Here is a 20,313-nt window from a genome sequence, read left to right on the forward strand (position 1 = left end):
AAACTGGCGGTATTAATAAGAGAGCGAAAATAGCGTGCAATGTACAAGATATCGATATGTCATACTCTGACGTTAATACAAGTAATGAAGAACAATTCAAAACAATGAAAGAAGGAAGAGAATCTAAAACAAACAAAAAGATTAATGACAACCCTTTTTGTGAAAAATTTTGCTTGGATTGGAGGGATAGTAAAGGAAATACAGTTAGAGGATTTATTCCCAGTCCTAAAGATTATAAGAAAATATTTGATGATCTTAAACTCAGTTGGGATGAAATAAAGAGATTAAATGAATGTAAAAGCGGGCCGGGTATATTGTTATTACAACAAAAAGTCCGATCAACATGATTGTTAAATTTAAGCATATTTTTGGCATAACTGAAATAAATGATGAAGTTGGTTTTACAATTAGAGGCTTAAAGGGATTAAGATAAATTCAAACCCCCGTAGAAGTTATTGTAAATAATGGCTCAGAAACGAATGTTGGGAGTCTTAAAGAGATTCTGAGCAGATTTTGAGATTTGATTGGAGAAATAGAAAATATCAACCATAGAAATGTGTCTGAGGATGAAGAAGATAAGGATATTCTTGAAAATTTTAACAAATTGCTGTCTGGAAAATTGAGAATAAACATTAAGTTGGATAAAAAAACTCCTTGCAATAATTCCTGTGAATGGTAGAAAAGTTGAGTTACATTTTGAAGTACAGTGCTTCAAATGTTTAAAATATGGTCACATTAAAGCTTTGTGCACGGCCATATAGAACACTCCATATTGGGAGTTTGAAAGAAATTTCAGGATAGAATTAGGACTTCATATTAGAATAAAAGGTATTGCTGAAATCAGGGATACCAACGAAACTGTAAGGAGGGAAGAAAAAAGTGAATTGAACAGAAAAGAAAAAGAAACAACCATAAGAGCCAGTAGTCATAATCTCGACGTAGACTCTACGAAAGAAGAAGTAACAGTTGTCGAACATGTACAAGCTGATGAATCTACAACTAAGCTCAATAAGGTTGATCAATGTCTGGAAGAGGAAAAAAACGGAGAATACGCCATCATTGTGAAGAAGTGAAGAACAATCAGGGACAACCCTTGACATAAATCATTCTAGTGCTGAAGGACGACCCCTCAGAGAAGATTGGAAGATGGTATTGAGAAAGAGATCGGATCTTCTGAGGAAAACGTGTCCCAGTATAAAGTCTGAAAAGAATCCTGAAAGAGGATTTGAGAGTTCCGAAGAAGAAAAAAAGAAGAGAAATAGGGTACTCAGTTCTTCAGAACCGTGATACAACCTCCAGACGATTATAAGATAACCTGTTTATACATTAACACACAGCGCCCAAAAGTAGCAAATGCTGAACTCAAACTGAAAACATCTCAGATAGCCATGATAACTGAACCTTATATCATCAAAGGGTCGACAAAAAGTCTTAACTTAAGTGGATACACAATTCACAGTAAACCTGGAATACATCCAAGGGCATGCATAACAACATCCAATAAATTGAATGTGTGGTTTGTCCCCAAATTTTCTAACAAAGATTTGTTACCCAACGAGCCAGTTCGACCAAAGACATCACTTACGTGAATCATTATGCCTTCAAAAAATTTGAAGTCACAGGATGGCATGTAGATCTTAGGCCTTCAATGTCGGACCATCGGTACTTGGTTTTTAATGTTGGGGGGTGTAAACCAATTACTGATCGATCAAGAAATCTCAAGAGAGCCTCTTGGGATACCCTTAGGTTGCACTCAGAAAAAGATTCGTTACCTAAAATACTCCCTAATGTGAATACAATTGACCAATGTACAGCATCACTGATCAAAATAATAGGAAAATCCCTTGATTTTGCTTGCCCTGTACGGAGAACAATGAAAGCAATGTCGGTACCATGGTGGACTAAATATCTTGCCACCCTAATGTACAAACTTAACAAACTCGAGCCAAAGCGTAATTATAGCTCACGTAGGGAAAAATACCTTACCACAAGAAATGAATATCGAGCAACCCTCAGGAAGGAGCAAAAAGAATCATGGAGAAATTTCTGCACCAAAGTGGAAAGTCCCAAAGACATCGCTAAGCTCATCCGAAGTCAAAACTCTATTTTAAATTTTATTGGTCTCCTTAGAAAGGACCGGGTTATACGCAGTCACCCCATGAATCAATGAAATTACAGATGGAGACTCACTTCCCTGACTGCTTAATAGATAGTGTCATTGAGGCACCATTGCGGGTCACAAACTTTGATATTGACTTTGTAGACACTAACAGGGTGAGAGAGTCATTTAACTCCTTAGACCCTTACAAAAGTTCGGGACCAGATGGTTCAAAACCAATCGTACTACAACAGCTTGGGGCAATATAGTCGAGTATATCTCAAAGCTGTATCAAGTTGTTCTCAGTACTGGATACACCCCAAAAATTTGGCGAGAAATGAAAGTAATATTTTTACCAAAACCTGGAAAGGATGACTACAGTTTAGCTAAGTCCTTTAGACCAATTACATTATCGAATTTCTTCCTCAAAGGACTTGAACGAATCGTGCAGTGGAATATTGAAGAAACAATCCCAGTGCTTCACTCTCAGCATGCGTGGACAAGAGACCTTTCAACTGAGACAGCTTTGTCACAGGTGACTGACGTAGTTGAAAAATCAATATATCAACGGTGGTGTACACTTGCTGTCAGTTTTGATTGCACGGGTGCATTCGACTATCTGCGATTTCAATCAGCAGATTCAGCAATGAACGAACTTGGTCTTCCCGAGAGTGTCCGATCCTGGTATAAAACCCTTCTCAGTACTCGAACGGTTACAGCTGAGTTGAAATGTAAAAAAGTTCGTATCACTCCAAAGCGTGGAAGTCCCCAAGGGGGAGTTCTTTCACCATTGATATGGAACATCGTCATGGACTCCTTGCTGACGAAATTCCTTAGTGGACCGGTTAGGGCAGTGGGTTATGCCGACAATGTTGTTTTACTGATAAGTGGAAAACATCCTCTCTCCCTTGTCAACAAAATGCAAGAAGCAATGAATGAGGTTCTGAGGAGGGGCGAAATGAATGGTCTGATTTTTAACCCAGCAAAGTCTAGTGCAATATTCTTCTCAAAAGCATATAAATTAAGATCAAAATTCTTTCCACGATCAGAAATGGGTGGTAAAGAAATTGAATTTTCAACACAAATGAAATACTTGGGGGTTGTTTTTGATCAAGGTCTTACTTGGATGGACCACCTTAAAGAAAAAGCTGCCAAGGTGTCTCATATATGGAACATGGTAACATCAGTCATAGGACAAAAATGGGGCTTAACCTCCGAAAAAGTTCACTGGCTGTACGAAGCAATGGTCAGGCCAATTATCTCCTATGGATGCCTCATATGGGGACATTCAATTACCACAAAGAAAAGCGCCATTAAGATACTGAACAAAATTCAAAGAAAAGTACTTCTGGCAATGCCCCAAGCACTTCGATCAACGCCGACAGCAGGAATGGAATCCGTCTAAGGTATAATTCCCTAGACCTGTTTCTTCAATCTCAAGCAACGAAGTCCAGATGGAGAACAAGACACTTCCTTGTAGATACATGGGATGGAATTGGTAACCTTCCCACACGTCGTGGACATCGCTTCTCAAGCGATAAAATAATCACTGAACTACAATTAAATCAATATAGTGATTACATCAAAGGTAGTCGTACATGGATAAAGAACCAAGAAGTAAACGGGCCTGACATTATTATATATACAGATGGATCAAAAGATGAAGAAGGCAATACTGGTACCGGATGGACAATTACTCGAGGTGATACGTCACTTCATCAATCCATTGTATCATTAAATAAAGAAGCCACTGTCTTCCAAGCAGAGGTATTTGCTATTGCACGATCAGTAGAAGCGCTTACTCGAATGGATAAAACCATCAGGAGATATTGTAATACGATCTGATTCTCAATCAGCTATTGCTGCCATCCTTAACCCATTTAGCAAATGTGGCGAAGTCCAAAAGTGTCAAAAAATTCTATATGAAGGAAAGAAAACGAAAAATATTTACTTAGATTGGTGCAAGGGCCATTGTGATATCACAGGAAACGAATTCGCAGATTATCTAGCAAAGACAGGCGTGAAGAGTCAAAATAAGAAGTTGGTGGGAGTATCACCAAGTTACATAAAGAAAAAAATAAACGGCTTCTTCTATGTTGCCTGGTGTAAAAGATACAGAAGAGACCAAAGTATGAAACACACCCACTTGATGTTAGCAATGCCCCAAAATGAGAGTCCCAAATATGAACGTGGAAACATGAAACTTATAGTTCAAGCGTACACCGGCCATGGGCCCTTTCTCGCACATTTAAGTAAATGGAAATCAACAAGTGTAACGTGCAATGTATGCATGGAAGAACTACAGACTGCAGCCCACCTTATCAATGGATGCCCATCACTATCGTACGAAAGATATGAAGCCTCTCAAGAAAAGGATGAAGTACTTCGTTTTTTAAGATTAATGAAATGTAAAAAAATGAAATCAATTTTTGAAGAAAATTATAATTTAAAATAATTATGTATATAGGAACTAACATTTACTGTTGTAGCGCATATACCCCATTGTGTGGTCGCGCTCTTTATCTTATGCATTTATTGTACAATTTTATTATATTGATATAATATTATATGTGTGTGTATGTATACGGTATACAGTAATAAACTCTGAACTTACTTTGATGGAAAACTCTGTAGTAACACAAAATGAAAAAAAATAAGAGAAACGTCTGTTCATTCTAGAAAAATAATTAAACTTTCCGACAAAAAATAGTTAAATTAAAATATATCAACTGATTTACAATTAGGTATCAGTATTTGCAATAAATATAATCATTGCTTATCAACAGTGATGTTGAGGATGAATTGATTTTCAAATAAAAATTATAATTACAGTATTAAAAAATAAATTATAAGTTTATTCTAACGTGTTATTTTAAAAGTGAATACGTCTACATCGAGTGATCATTGATCAATGTCATAGTAAGTTATTCCAATAGAATAAGATTCATAGCATTCATATCTAAATATAAGGTAATAAATAAATATTAAGGGAAAAAATGTGAGCTTCTTGTCACAATAAATTATCTTAATCCGTTTGTAATGACAGCAATATCAACTAAACTTAATTTTGTACCGTGTAATTAGTTTTATTAATGGTGAAAATAACGATTTGTTGCATTAAAATAGGCCAAATAGGAATGAATTAATGCTTAACATGATGAGGAATCCACACTTGGGGTCTTACTCCATAATACAAATTTAAAATTCCTGAATTTAAAGGTTCATATTCAAGTAGATATCTTCTATAAGTAGTTGCCCAGGGGAAGATTAGGTATCCTTAATTATAGAATTCTTCAAAAATGAACCACAATCATATGTTCATCTTAGAAATTAATTCAGAAAAACTATTTTCGCCACTTTTTATCAATTAGTAAAAGAAGATCAAATCCATTTTATAACAGCTGAAATAATGATTTACTTAATGTGAAGTCATCTATAGATGAAACCAGATTCATCAAGAGAAGTATGATGAACTACGAAGGAACTAACAATTTCTCGACTATGTCACAGATATTCTCTCAAAATATGAATTCCTTCCATGAGGATTTAATAAAAGTTCCTTACAACATTTTCACTGATATAGGCAATTAGGCAATTATAGGATAGTGGGAAATCCCGATTAAAAAATTAACTTCTTGTTCAACACAATTGAATCATACTTGATAATTGATTTGATCACTCTTTCAAGCTTCAACTACGAAAAATGACTTTCACCAGACGATCAACGATTCCGTGATTGATTACTTTGATAAATTAGGGTTTTTAAAGGACGTTAGGATAATTCCAAGTTTCTGCGTTCATGATTCATCACTTTTTTAACAAGAATTAATTATTTTCTTCCCAAATTGGTATGAAATGGAATAATTATTTATTACTTATTTTCGAGGCTCTATCGATGAGGTTGAATGGCTAGTGTCTATACTGATGTTAAGTAATCTATAGATTGAGTTGACTTGATTAGGTATTAGTAAGCATTACAGTATTTCAATTACTTCATTTGACCTAGAAATGCTCTCTATAGTCCATTTACACAATGTATATATCCTTCATTAGGAGCGACCAAGTATCAAATCTTCGCACATCGAGTTCAAGATAATTATATCTCCATTGCTATGTACATATTATTGTTAAAGATTTCAAAGTGTATTTGAATGTTTCTAGGTACATTGTTTTCAGTGCTCCCTTATGTATATCATAAATATATGTTTATCTAAGAAATAACAATGTAGCCTTATTAAAAATATTGAGTGTATGTATCATCGAACGTGTTTACAGGGTGCATTGTATAGAGTGCTACTTGATGTATTTCATAAACATATTTTGATCTAAGAAATTACAATGTACTCCTATTAATAAAATATTGCAGGCGTGTGCGTCTGACATCAAATATGAAGAAGCGTTTTTGTTATTTGTCTCTTATCTATACCATAATTAATATGCCTTAATGGTAAGATTTAATTAAAATAGAAAACCCTGTATTGTAAAAATGAATTTTGTTTTGTTTTCAATAATCATAACAGATTTAGAAAATAAAACACTACTCAAGTTATCAATAGAAAAACATTCGCTTACAACTCTATCTATAAAATTCACTAACCCTACGTTAGTTCCTTTAAATCTTTTGTTGAATACTTCCTCAGGGTGTATAACCCCTCCAATATAAACATGGATATTCTAGCAGCAACGCACAACATTATTTGCCCTTATTAAGTATTATTTATGATACTGTATGTATGAGTGAACAAATTGAATACTTTTTTATTATTCAATTTTATACCAATGAATTTATTATCTAAAATATTAGTTAGAGAAAGAGATATTAAAATTGATTGACTCTATTGAATTTATTATTTTAAATTAATAAATTATTGTCAAACAAGACTTGTTTTATACAGAAAATACGTTTTTCAATCCCCTTCGATCTTCTATTTTTGTATTCATCCTTTAGATAGATACATAATAAGAACACATAAAAAGGTATACCTGAAATTTCGATAATTAATTCCAAAATTTATAAATAACTCAAAAATTAATTAAAAATCATCTTCAAGAAACTAGATATTAAAAATTTACATAAAAATAAAGTAAAAATATGATCCAAATGAAAAATTTAAATTATATTTGAGATTTAAATTATTCCCATCTTCTGAGACAATGATTGCACCTGGGCAAACCATATTTAATGAGTACACATTTTTTCACAATTTGTACAAACTTCATGGTTAGTTTTTTATCATTTTTTTATTTTTATTGATTAAGCAGTAAAAAAGGATTATGTACAAATATTATTTAAAATAAGACTAATACAATTAAAATATATTAAAAATATCGTATCTATCTGGTTATGAAATTCAACTTCTCCAAAAGAACTTTGATTATTACGTTACTAAAAATATATATTCACCACATAATTATTAAAGTCAATATTTAATTTAGTACAAACATTACATGTACAAAGTAAAGATTGACATGCACGCACCTAAGAATTTTCTTTGTTTACTATTCTTGCAGTACAATAAATAAATCATGATTGCGAAAGTGCATTTAAAATAGTATAAAAAGGAATAAGGAACTTTAGATTGTGTTTTCCTAGTATACCATAATTTAAACGCCTCGATCTACAAATATATTTTGATCGTCTTATAAAATTGTGAACATAATTTGATGTTTAAAAGCCATTGGCCTCGAATGATTCTTAGAGGGAGTATTCATTTATCGGGTAACTGTTTTGACTGTACAATTGGTCATTTTTAGATCAATTTAAATATTATAATTTTAATGGAAATACCGTTGATCACGGACAACGCGCTCGGGAGAAGTTATTCTCTTGAATTCAATGTGTGTACGGTCTCGCCTAGGTTATTTTTACCAAAAAAAATACAGTTGATGTATGTGGATTTCACCTAAAGATTCCTAGTTTAAATGAAGTAATACAATAATGTTTACTTATACTTAATCAGTGCAACTCCCTCAAACTAATTACAAGAGCATTAAAAAAAATTGCTGCATATGTTTTAATATACCAATATATATATACAGTGGAGGAAATAATTCTATGATCCCTTGCTGATTTTGTAAGTTTCCCCTCGGATAAAGATTTTCTATGGGATTGAGTTATGAGTTAATGTACTTCGTCTTGATTTGCTCTTCTTATGTCTTAAATATCAATTAAAATGTTTTTTTTAAAGATGTATAAATATAAATTCCTGTTTTAAAATAATATTAATAACATGGAGTTGGGTTTAAAACCAATCTAGTTTCCTATTTACATTCAATTGTAGAAAGTTAAGAAAAAAATCCAGTAATTTTTATAAAGAAAAACAAACGGACAAATTTTTAGCAAAACAGTTAATTAAACTTGCTAAAACTTGTACAAAATTTCTAAGCATATAAATAAATCCTAAACAAGACACTGACTATCGGTTTTGAGTAGAAAAAACATACTACAAGAGAAATAAAATTATATCCAAGAAAATAAATTACCAAATGTTGCCCTGAAGCAACATAATGAAGTTATGGTCCACAATTGCTACAAAAATAAACTTGTTATATTTTAACATTCTGTAATATTCATTATTCTATGCATTTAATATGAAATTTTAAATCATAAAATACCATTTCTATTATTATTCCAGTAATAAATAATTCACTTACAATTTTCTAGACAGAAATATATAAAGGTTATTGAAATTGAAAGGATTGAAACAATCGTGAAACCGGTAAATTCTATTATTCCCGATGCTCAAATGCATTAATATATATTCCTAAACACATATTAACACGATAATTCATGCAAATCATCCTTTTTTTGATATTTTTTGACAATAGAGACTATTTTCTTTAATTTTGTTACTGAGTAGCGCTATGAGAAAAAGGGTTAACGTTTCAGGATCATACTGAAAAGTATTGGTCATAAAATGTAGACCTCAAAGAAATAAAAAGCAATTATATATCTAAGAGTGCAAAATATCCTAATTTACTATCGGACGGTTACGTGTCAAATTTATATGCAAACGAATTTCCAGAAATTTTTTTACAAAATTTAATTCTTTCAAAGAATCAATAGTCATTTGAAAATACATTTTTTTGCACCTGAATAACAAAAAACGAGACAATCATTTTTCCAATTTTATTTTTTCATTAGAACTTTTTGTTTTTGGAGAAACTTGGAAGACGTTTTTATTTGTTTAGCCTGTTTTTGAGATGCAATTCACTTTTTGATTTATAACCCCTATCAAGTCTCAGTCAGGTCCAAAAAACATTTTTTGTGTTTCAAATATAGAATAAGACCCCTTATATCCCCCCTCTAAAATTTACATTTTTAGTTTTCATGTTTTTAAACAAAAATTATTAATCATAATTTTTTAAATGTTGATCCCAAAGTAAAATTTATGATATACTACTATGAAATAAAAGATCAATTATTTCAATTTTTTTAAGATTATGAAAAATATTTCGTAGAAACACACATCTTACGACTAATATAAAATCATTTGTAGTATATTCACATAATCCAAAAGATTTTGTCAATTTTGAAAAATGTGCTTATATACAAATTTGTACAGTGTAAAGTAATATTTAAGTTTGATACTTATTGGAATATATAAAGTTTGAAGATTTTTAAAATATATTATATGTCAAACAATTACACTTTTCTACACAAAATTAATTATATATAAGAAGTTTTATTTGACATCAAAGTATCTATGGAAAAAATCATAATTGAGCATAACTTCATTAAATTTTTAAAGTGACAAACTCAATAAAAAAAAAAAAAATTTATAACCAATATATATATTTAGGAATACAATTGAACATATGGTCCGTTCTTATGAATTCCTCTAGATTTACTTAGAGCAACTACGAAAAATTACTAAATAAGTGAAAATAGGCGCATTTTTAAACGTGCATGCATAAACTTTTGCAATTTTCATGGACAAGTAAAGGAGAGGTGTTTTCTTTTCTCTAGAAATTACGCAGAACTAAAGATTGATTTTGCATATGTAAAAATTTTTAAATGTATTTTACCTTGATCAAATGTATATGGCCCATCAACAAAAAAAGGAATCTAGATTACATTTTTACAACTCATTCGAATTTATTATCTTCCATTTAACTTAATAAATTATTTTTATTAATTATTTCACTACGTTGCAAATGACATTTAGGTAAAGGTCCCAGAAATTTCCAGTCATAGTTTCAAGACTTTCAAAGAAGTTGTATCTGAAAGGTCATATCTGAAGCAAATAAAGGCTCATGAACCAGATATAAGTCCCAGACCCAAAATAATCAACCCCCATGTAAAATAGAACAGTACCCCAACAAAATCTGTATTATATTATGATATAATAATTAGTATTGAACGATTTTTATTTGGATGTATCCATATTTTGCCAAAGTATTATATAATACGCAGACCCAATTATCTTGATGATATTGAGTCCATAAATTTGCGTATAATAACTGCAATTTGTACAAAATAGTGGGATGATTTAACTTTAGCAGACCGAATGCGCTCATTATATCCTTGTACATTTAAAAGTTCGTATATTTTCTTTCGGTGTGTAAAAATTAGCTCCTCCTACAAGCAAATTGTAAAATTGTTTCATCGTACTTTTAAAAATTGACTCATACCTATTCGTGTTAACTAATATCCTGAGTTAAAAAATGACACTTATAAACGATGGTTAAGTGAAATTAAAATGTGTAGAACCATTTCTCTTGATTATAATTAACATTCTGGCGTATCTAAATCTATTCAGAATTTCCCAAGTTTTGTTAATACTTGGCCCGAGACCGAATTTTCCCCTTTGTTTGATTTGAAGCAGATGTGTCATTAACCTCTTTTAGTTTGGGAAGGGGGGGGGGGTCAAAAATATCTTTATTTTATACAAATTTACATATAAACACACCTATTTATATTTGTATTAGGGTGTTGATAAAGCTAGCAAGCCCGTTATCTCAATTATTTTTTTCTAAACATTATTTTACTACAAGAACGTTGCAGAACAAATTAGAATGGAATTATTTCAAGTTATTCAGTCTCAGACCAGATCTAGTAATTCCATACGTAATCTAACACTTCATAATTTGAATATTCATTCCATAATTGAGTGGCTATTGATAATTTTCTTCACTTTTGTGATGCCCCACCATATACGTAGAAAAAATCAAGGACACCCATTGAATAATTATTGACTTTAAATTAATATTATCCTAAAAGTTAACTTCCCAAAAAACCCTTTATATTTTTAATTTAAGTATTCATCTGTGTATTTAATACGTTGTATTCCATCCACCTACCCATATTTTTGTTTGCCATCAAAAACTAATGAAATGAGTAAATAAACATAGCATGTAACCCAAGTAGTAGTACATACATATATTTTGAGTAGGGAAATTGAAATGTATACATATAATAATCCACTCGTATGTATTATATTATATTTGCTATCTACTAATTTTTCAGTATTACATTAATTAGAAAGGGAATGTATTAATGAAATAAAAATATCAGATTTCATCCGTTAAATATTAATATAATATCTAATATGAAGGCTTGAGGGAAAAATTAGGTTGTGATAAATGGGATAAAATGATTATTAATAATTTCATTCATAGGCTTGAATGAGATTTATTTTATTACTGCAATGAACTTTAATATTAATACATTAGGGTGGTTCGTTTTTCAGCTTTTTTGAACATTTCGGCTACATTTTAAGCCTCACCTTTCGATTTTTATGCTGTGAAATTATATATTTGCAAAATATTTTAGATATTTTGCAATAAATAACTTTGATAGACATTTTTTTTACCTGTACAAAGTTTTTTTTTTCAATTTTATTCTAAAATTGATCTATGGAACAAAATAAAAAGAGAAATAAATCATTAAAATTTGATGATCCACGTATAACGTGTTCCATTTTAGAAAAAATTGGAGGAAGGAAAGATTAAAAAAAATGTTATCCCCTATCCTTGCTCCATAGGGTAGCTTTTTTAAAAAAAAGTATACAAATATTTCTTATAGTTTAGAATAATGTAAATTATTATTAATAAATATTAATTATTAATGTTGTGTTGTATTCTTAACTAACGAAATAAAGAACCTTTGTCTCCTTTTAAACTTTGAACAAGATTTAGAATCTAAAGATGACATGATAAGACAATAAAGTTTTGGGTATGCTATTTTTTACGGCATTGCAACTTTTTCGAACTAGTTATAATCGAAATTTGGAAAAAGTTGAAAAAAAACCCACCCTAGTATACATGTTGATGTACGTATATTTATGTACAATATTTGAAATAAATAAATATATATATATATATAAATCTTTAATTTTCATACTAACTACATATATTTGCATTTGAATATATAGTCATTTGACTTTTTCTTTATAATTGAAGTAATTGTGAACTTATGCATGTGTAATTCTGATTATGGAAGATTATAAATAGTTAATTAATAGAATGCAACTTGAGAACTTAGTCAAATGTCATTTCTATTCATTTAATTTAGCACACATGCACCAATCAAGGGTGCTTGAAGGATTATACCTATATGGGGGACGGGTTGATTTTTGGAATTTTTTTGATAGAAAAACAAACCAAAATTAAAATTTTTGGAAATCTTTTTCTAAAATCCTCAGTTGTTCGCAAATTTTTTTTTTTTTTGGAAGAAAGTTTCCGAATTCCACTGTTGTTCAGCTAAAAATTTATTTTTTTTTCAAAATATTTCAAAAATACAAAGATATTCACAAAAAAATTATAATATTAAGTTTTCTAGTAAAGATAAAAAATTTCATAAATAGGTTGGGGCCTTAGAGCTCCTCCATCCAACCCCCTGAGGATACCCTTGCCAATGGGGTGTAAGCAAACTACTAAATAAATTATACCACTAGATGACACGTCATACTTGGGCCTTGTTCATATAATTGAAAAAATGAAAAACTATGTTGAATGGCATTTACATGGGCAGTCATTATCAAGCGTAAAAATGTCAGAAAATTGAAATCGTAGAAATTGATCCCTTGATTCCATAAATGTTCTTAGTTTTTCTCTATCCTTTTCAGGATTTTTGGAAAAAGGCTATCAATTTTGTTTTATTTTTGGCTATTTTTAAGATTTAAAGCTTTTTTAACAAATGTTGTTGAAGATATTAATAAATGATTTTAATATGTTTCAAAGCTTTATGATAAACAATTTAAAAAAAAAATTTTAAATGTATTTATTATGTTTAGAACTTAAGTTATCTTTGTTTAAAGTTGAAAACTGTTTTTATTTTCAGAGGCTCATAGCTCCAAAAAGAGTTAATCCAAAAAGTGTAAAAAAAATCTCATTTGATAGGTGAAAGTCGGAACTATAATTTAATAAAGCCTCAACAAACAAAACCCTCAATATTTTTGTAATATTTCAAGGATTCAGCTTATTTTGAATTTATATTTTAATATCAATGCATATAATTATTAAAGGGCCATAAAGGAAGACAAGAAGAGAATAAAAGGCTAGTAAATTTGAAAAAGAAAAGGGTAGGGAAAAGAGGAGGGAACCTTAAACATTTTGTCACATACATATATTGAAATAATATTGTAATGATAGATTACATAATACCATTTTGTCGTGTTACACCTGGATGTTTAAGTAGAGGGGGACTTCGATTTCCGTCTCAAAATAGTTTTGCCTCAATTGGCGAGTTGACAGTAAATGTAAAACACTACATTGAAATCCATCATCTGCCTCTTTAGTCTTTATAATGCAAGAAGCACTTCAAACCCCAATATTTTCAGGAGTCAAAGTATAGCCTTCCACATGTTGGAGGAAGATCTCATCTGCATGTGAGACCTGATGTAGTTCCATCTCTTTTCCTCGTCACAAGTGAAGCAAGGAGACTCGTATTGACAAGAACAAGCTGAGACACGTTATTGTTTGAACGATATCAGTCCCAATTTGCTAATTGAGCCCCCAAAGAAAGTTCAAATGAAGTAAATTGTAACGTGTATGTCTTAATTTTATATGTTTGTTTTGTTATACGGAATTTAAGAAAGAACATTGTAAGTAAAAATGCATAAATAATAACAAATAACATAATAACCTTTGCTTAAAATAAATGATAAGTAAAGATTTTTTTTTTGGTTCATGATATCCCTAGCGAAACAAAAATAATTATTTTTAATTAACTATATTTGAATAAAAATTGATTACCTGATCAATATTTTCACACATTGTTTAAGTTTGGCCTTGTAGTAAAATAAAGATTTTTAAGAGTATACCAATAGAAAAAAAAGTTAACATAGTTTTAAGATTTTAAAACTAATCGTCACATTTTTCCCGTTTACCCAATCAAAAATGAACTGAATCTCATTATCCACTCAATCTACAGGTTTGAGAATTACTTGCCAGAAACTATGGATATTGAAATGTATAAAATACAACAATTTCATATTGAACAATATTATTTATTTTTTTGGAAAAAGGTTATAAATTATTTCCAGACAAAATAATAATACTTTTTAGAGATTCTTTTTTATGTATATTTGTAAATATATATCAACGTGAAATGGCTTTAGCAAAAGCCGATATGTTGTGTCACAAGAAACATAATTGAAAGTAATTAATATTCTATTTTGCAAAAATTGTCTAAGAAAATTTCTGATGTGATTTTTGACACAATTCAATCCTATCTCATAAGAAAGACAAAAACTTTTGAATATGCGATATATATAATTTATAAACAGTATTTATACAAATTGATGTATTTTCTATCCTTTATATGTAAGTTCTGAGAAACAGAAGGAATCTAGATGTACCTCCGTTACAGTAAATAATGTTATTTTTGGCTAGCCCGTTTTTTTGGAATTGGTAATCTGAAGAATTATTTTTTTCCTTAGCAGTTGTCATTATTATTAATATTTTTTTACAAACACACCATTTTATTCAACATAAATATATAAAATACAGCCGTTAATAACAATTATAATTAAAAGAATATAACATACGAACACATTTCCTTATAGTATGATATCAATCACTACATTTTAAACTTCAAAGACTCATATTTGGAAATATTAAAAGAAAACAAATCAGAACAAGAGAAAAAACTGCAGGTAATGCACAACAATACTCGTGCATGTGTGAAACATAAATATAAAATAACATAGGATTACTCAGATATATATTTTTTTTTCATCGAACCACGAACTTTCGTATGGTTTTGGGGAGCCAGCGATCTCGAGCGAAAGGCTCGAAAATTGTAATCAAATTACAGTGTTTGTTTTTTGTTGCACAGTACAATAATGTTTTTCCCAAGAGTAATTTATTTTTGGCTACATTAAGCGAGTTCAGGTGGACAAGGTTTGCCAATAGGGGAGAAGATTGAGAGAGAGGGAGAATAAATAAAATCAAGAAACTTTTGAGGATCTCTTTTTTGTCGTTTTTTCCCCGTCTCTTCTTTTATATATATTTCCTAGTCAGTCTTATTAGTTGTAAATATATGTAAATGTGTACTTTTGAGAAATATATTTTGTTTTGTGATTGAGGGGGGAGACAGTTGTCATTATTATTTAATTCCTGAGTAGTGAACTTCCTCTCTTTAATAGATTGAATACCTGATTGAACATTCGCTTATTCTCATAAGAGACAAAGGGTGTCCCTAAAGATTTGTTGTGGAGTTATAAACGTAAGTCTTTGTTGGACTCAGAGTAGAATTGAGGATGTACATCGGAGTAATTATTGCCAATTTCTATCTCTATTTTCTTCTCCCACTCCTTTCTTGTCACAGATGATTGTACCTGATCTCTTCCAAAACATTTCTCAAATTGTCAGGGTTACCATGTTGATTTTTTATAGCCATAATACACTCGATTTTCATCCCTACTTATGAAACTGTAATAAAATCTTTATTTTTTCTTTACTCGGAATTTTTCATGGACTAATCAATGTAACGTATTATTGCTATGGTTAGTTTTAGTATAAGTGGGCCTGATTATCACATCGATCGTGGGTGTACAGGGATATTTTATACATAAGATTTTAGAAAAAAAATATGGCAGGGGAAAAGGGAAGGAGAAAAAAAGAAAAGTGTTTAAGCGGAAAAAATGGCAAGATTCTTTTAAGTTGATATAATACCTATTATATAAATATAATTTTTATAATATTTTAATTATATAATATAAATTAAGATAAAAGAAAAATTTAGAAACACAACAGCACCTGGAATGGAAGATGTACTAATCACTTAATTCTCCCGTAACTTATAGAGAGGCGAACAAGCATTATATGGCTATTATTCACATGTATACAACGAAGGATCTACAAGAAATTATAATACTGTTTTTTTGGAAACAGAGTATGTGTATAGTAATTTTAAGATGGGGTATAAAGAAAAAACTAAGTAAAGCGATTAGAAAAGAAAAAAACGATTAATGTGTGTGCTCCTTCTTCTATTTTGTTCATTATTTAATTATTCCTGTGTGTGATAACATCTCCCTCTAAAAGAAGAATTCTTGCCTATCTTTGGTGTAAAATAATTTAAATATACATACCTTTAATTATAATATATTCCCTGTGCACTAATTATATTTTAAATGTAGAAGATTCTCCTCTTTATAATAGTAATTCATTTTGTCCCACCAAAATAATAAAACAGGCAGCTGTTATTAACTAGGGCCTTAATTCAGGTGTGCCATATGTCTTGCTCTTGCCTTCACCATCCACTCTTACACAAACCCAAGCTCTTATTATGACATAGATAAAAGGGAAATAACAAAGAGCCTCCATGATTAATAGAAAACAAGGTTATACCATCACGCACTTGTACGACTGATGTTGAACTTCCACCACGCCTTTAATATTGACGTCATAATAGATGAGTAATTTGCGTGTTTTGTCAAAATTTGTTTTTCTTGCCCAGCAGTCGGTACGATCCATTAAATTGAAAATTCTAGCAATAGTGACGTCATATACTATGAGGGGTTGTGTGTTTTGTCAAAAGCCTACCTGTCTTGCCCAGCAGTTGGTACCTTGTTTCTGTTAATCTCAAGAGGTTAGGCCATCATGTAATCGGGCTTGCTAGAATTCTTAATCTGATGGACTCCATATTCGATGCTAGTTTATTTATGAAAATAATGAATGATGATATAGGCATGACGTATTAAGTGAGTCGAAGTAATCGACAGCTGACGACAAATTACAAGGGGAATTTTTGTGTTAAAGAAGTAACGCCGTGATATAGATGTATATACACGTATACTTCTACACAAACGAGAGATGTGTAAACAAAAATATAAGTCATAACGGCACAAATATTACATATTCGGGGGAAAAATTATTCCATCTTATTGTACTTGATTTAAACATTTAATCAAAAACATCGAAGCATTCCTAATATATATGTATATATATAGAATGGAATAAATGCCGATTTATTTTTCAATCCATTAGATTTTTCATACATATACGAAATTGCACAATTGAGAATGAGCAATCATTTATTTTCCCATTACTTTGGTAATTTAGCAAAATACATGCATTATATATAAATAATTTAAAATATTTTTTTTGTGTACTTAGCTCTCCATTAGTGAACATATCTTTTTTAACAAAGTTCCCAAAAATAATGTAACCCTGTAAAAATAGTTTCAAGGTAATAATACTATTTCAGTTTGTAACATTTTTGAAATTATTTTATGAATCTTATACTCTTAAAATATTGGTTTAAGAAGTGTTTTGTAATTCTGATATTTTAAAGACCCTTAATGTCTGCAAAACCACTTTCTGGAGGGTCAGGATTAAGCTCAACAATACAAAAGACATCAGTGATTGTCATAGAAGTAGAAGGCCGATCAAATTAAAGCCTGAAACGGGAAAAAAAACACAAAAAACTTTTTTGAAAATTTGAAAAAGATGACGATGACGGACTTGGCAAAGACGTAGTCAGAGAGCTGTTTTACTGTGTCCAATACTGTAAAAAGAGCTGGTAGCAAGTTTCACTGGCTTATTGAACGACCCTTACTCACTCAATAACAACAACAATGACGATTAGATGGGTGGAAAAAGTTTTAAAATTACCTAAGGTATCACAGAAACCGAGTTTTGTTTTATGTGGACGAGAAAAAATTTACAGTGAAAATGTACAATAGGCAAAATATCAGGTCTGATGTTTTAGTGAAGTCAACTGCATCCTCCGTGAAGTGTCTACTGCCGAACATACAACCTTATGCTCAGCATTGTTTCATCTGAAGGTCACAAAATGAAGCTAGGACAAATTGATAAATATTTTTTTAATCTCAACCATAATTTCTGAGTTCTACAGAGTATCATTGTCTCTTGATTTCAAAAGTAAAAACATATGTATGATTATAGTCGAGCATCTAAAAAGAAACATACAAATTCAATGACGGATTTTAAATTACTTGTATTAATGTTAACATGTGAGAGGTGTAATTATATACATTCACTATTATAATTATTTAATCCAATATTTTATTTTTTAAGATATCAACGTATCCTATTTGTAGTATTTTTGAAAATTTATTATTAAAAGCAGCAGTGTTGTATATTATCAGGGGTGTGAAATCGAAGTCGGAAAAAAAAGTACTTACTCCATCTATAATAATTTTCATAATGTTTTTCTCTAAATGGTTATAAATTATAGTAGTTCTGTGAGAGCCATAGAATATGGTTAACTAAATTCAAGTAAAACTGTGCATTTAATGGAAGAACAAGATTTTTAAAGTACAATAAGTCTCTGAATTCTTCTGAACAAAGTGCATTACCAACATTCACACAATTGGAAATCAGAGTCCGCATGACTATATATATTTTTTTTTTGGGCGGCGGGGGGGGAAGGCTTGACTTTTGGAATTGTTTAAAAATATTAAAATTTAGCTGTGCTACGTAATTTGCCCGGATTACCTTCTCCCTCCATTTTTACGTGTTCTTTCTCATAAATAATGTTTTTTTTTATAAAAACCAAAAATTCAATTTTTTTTTTTTTGGCAGGGGCTACAGACCCCATTCTACGAATACCCCTGATAAAATTGTGTTACATTGAAGAAAGCAGCTATGAGCAGGGTTGCAAAAATATTTTTAATATTATAATTTTTTTATTAAAAAGATTTGTCGGCGAGCCAGATGCAGTCATCAAAAGAGCCACATTTGGCTTGCGAGTTTAAATTATTAGGTTTGGTAGAGCATAGCCACTTGCTATGCTAGTTTATGACTTATTTTTGTGAGTAGTCAATGTCATTATAGTAAAGAGTAACACTGCAGTGGGAGGTTGTTTGAACGGTTGTTCCTTAGTTAAATGTACATAACTAATATTCAGAAACTTATGAATGTATTAGCAAAAGATGGATTTTTTTATTTTATTTTTATAATTGTACTCGCGTACATCCACATATATTTTATTTTATTCATATTATAATTATTACACTTAACAAAAAACATTTGTCATATTCTTAACTGTTAAAATTAAATTATCTGACACAAGGGGTTTGATACATCTAAATTTATATAAATTACTCTGTAATTTGGCAATGATAAAATTAATAAATTTCCTTTTGGGGTGGGTATATATATAACAGTAACGTTTTACTGCAATTTTTTTTGTTTGTTTCTCATATATCACTAACTCAAATGGTCCCATATTTTGTCTGTCTCGCTGTAGTCATTTAAAAGTGTCTCTTTGTTTCTAATTTCCTTCCGCAAAAAAAAACAACCCAGATCCTCTTCCCATCAGTCTTGCCGTAAATACTACTAAGAGAAAAGTGTTGGTAATACCCTATATTTTAACCAGTATAGAATAAATCTAGTAAACCACTCACCAAACTACTTTAAAGCTGTGTAGCATTGATCTTCATGTCTTCTCTTGTAATTTTTTTTTCTATCTCCCCAAAAACCCGACCTACCAGATTATTGTTCCACCAAAACCCGTCTCAATTATCTATTTTCTAATCCTCTATTAAAACAAAAGTAACAGTTTCTAGGTCAATATTCTTTTTTTTATATTTTCCCCCATTCAACCCTTTCCCTCATGAGTCTTCCACTAAAATTATTATTCATTATGTCATAAAAGACCTTCTATAGAAAGTTTATTTTTTTCTTAATTGACATGTTAGCTAGGCACGTAAGCCTTCTATTTTCTTGTACCCGTTCTTGCCATTTCATTATTAGTAGGATTTTCATTACCATCACCCGGTTTACTTCCAAGTGTGTCTTCC

This window comes from Lepeophtheirus salmonis, chromosome 4 (assembly GCF_016086655.4).
Source record: "Lepeophtheirus salmonis chromosome 4, UVic_Lsal_1.4, whole genome shotgun sequence".
NCBI lineage: Eukaryota > Metazoa > Arthropoda > Copepoda > Siphonostomatoida > Caligidae > Lepeophtheirus > Lepeophtheirus salmonis.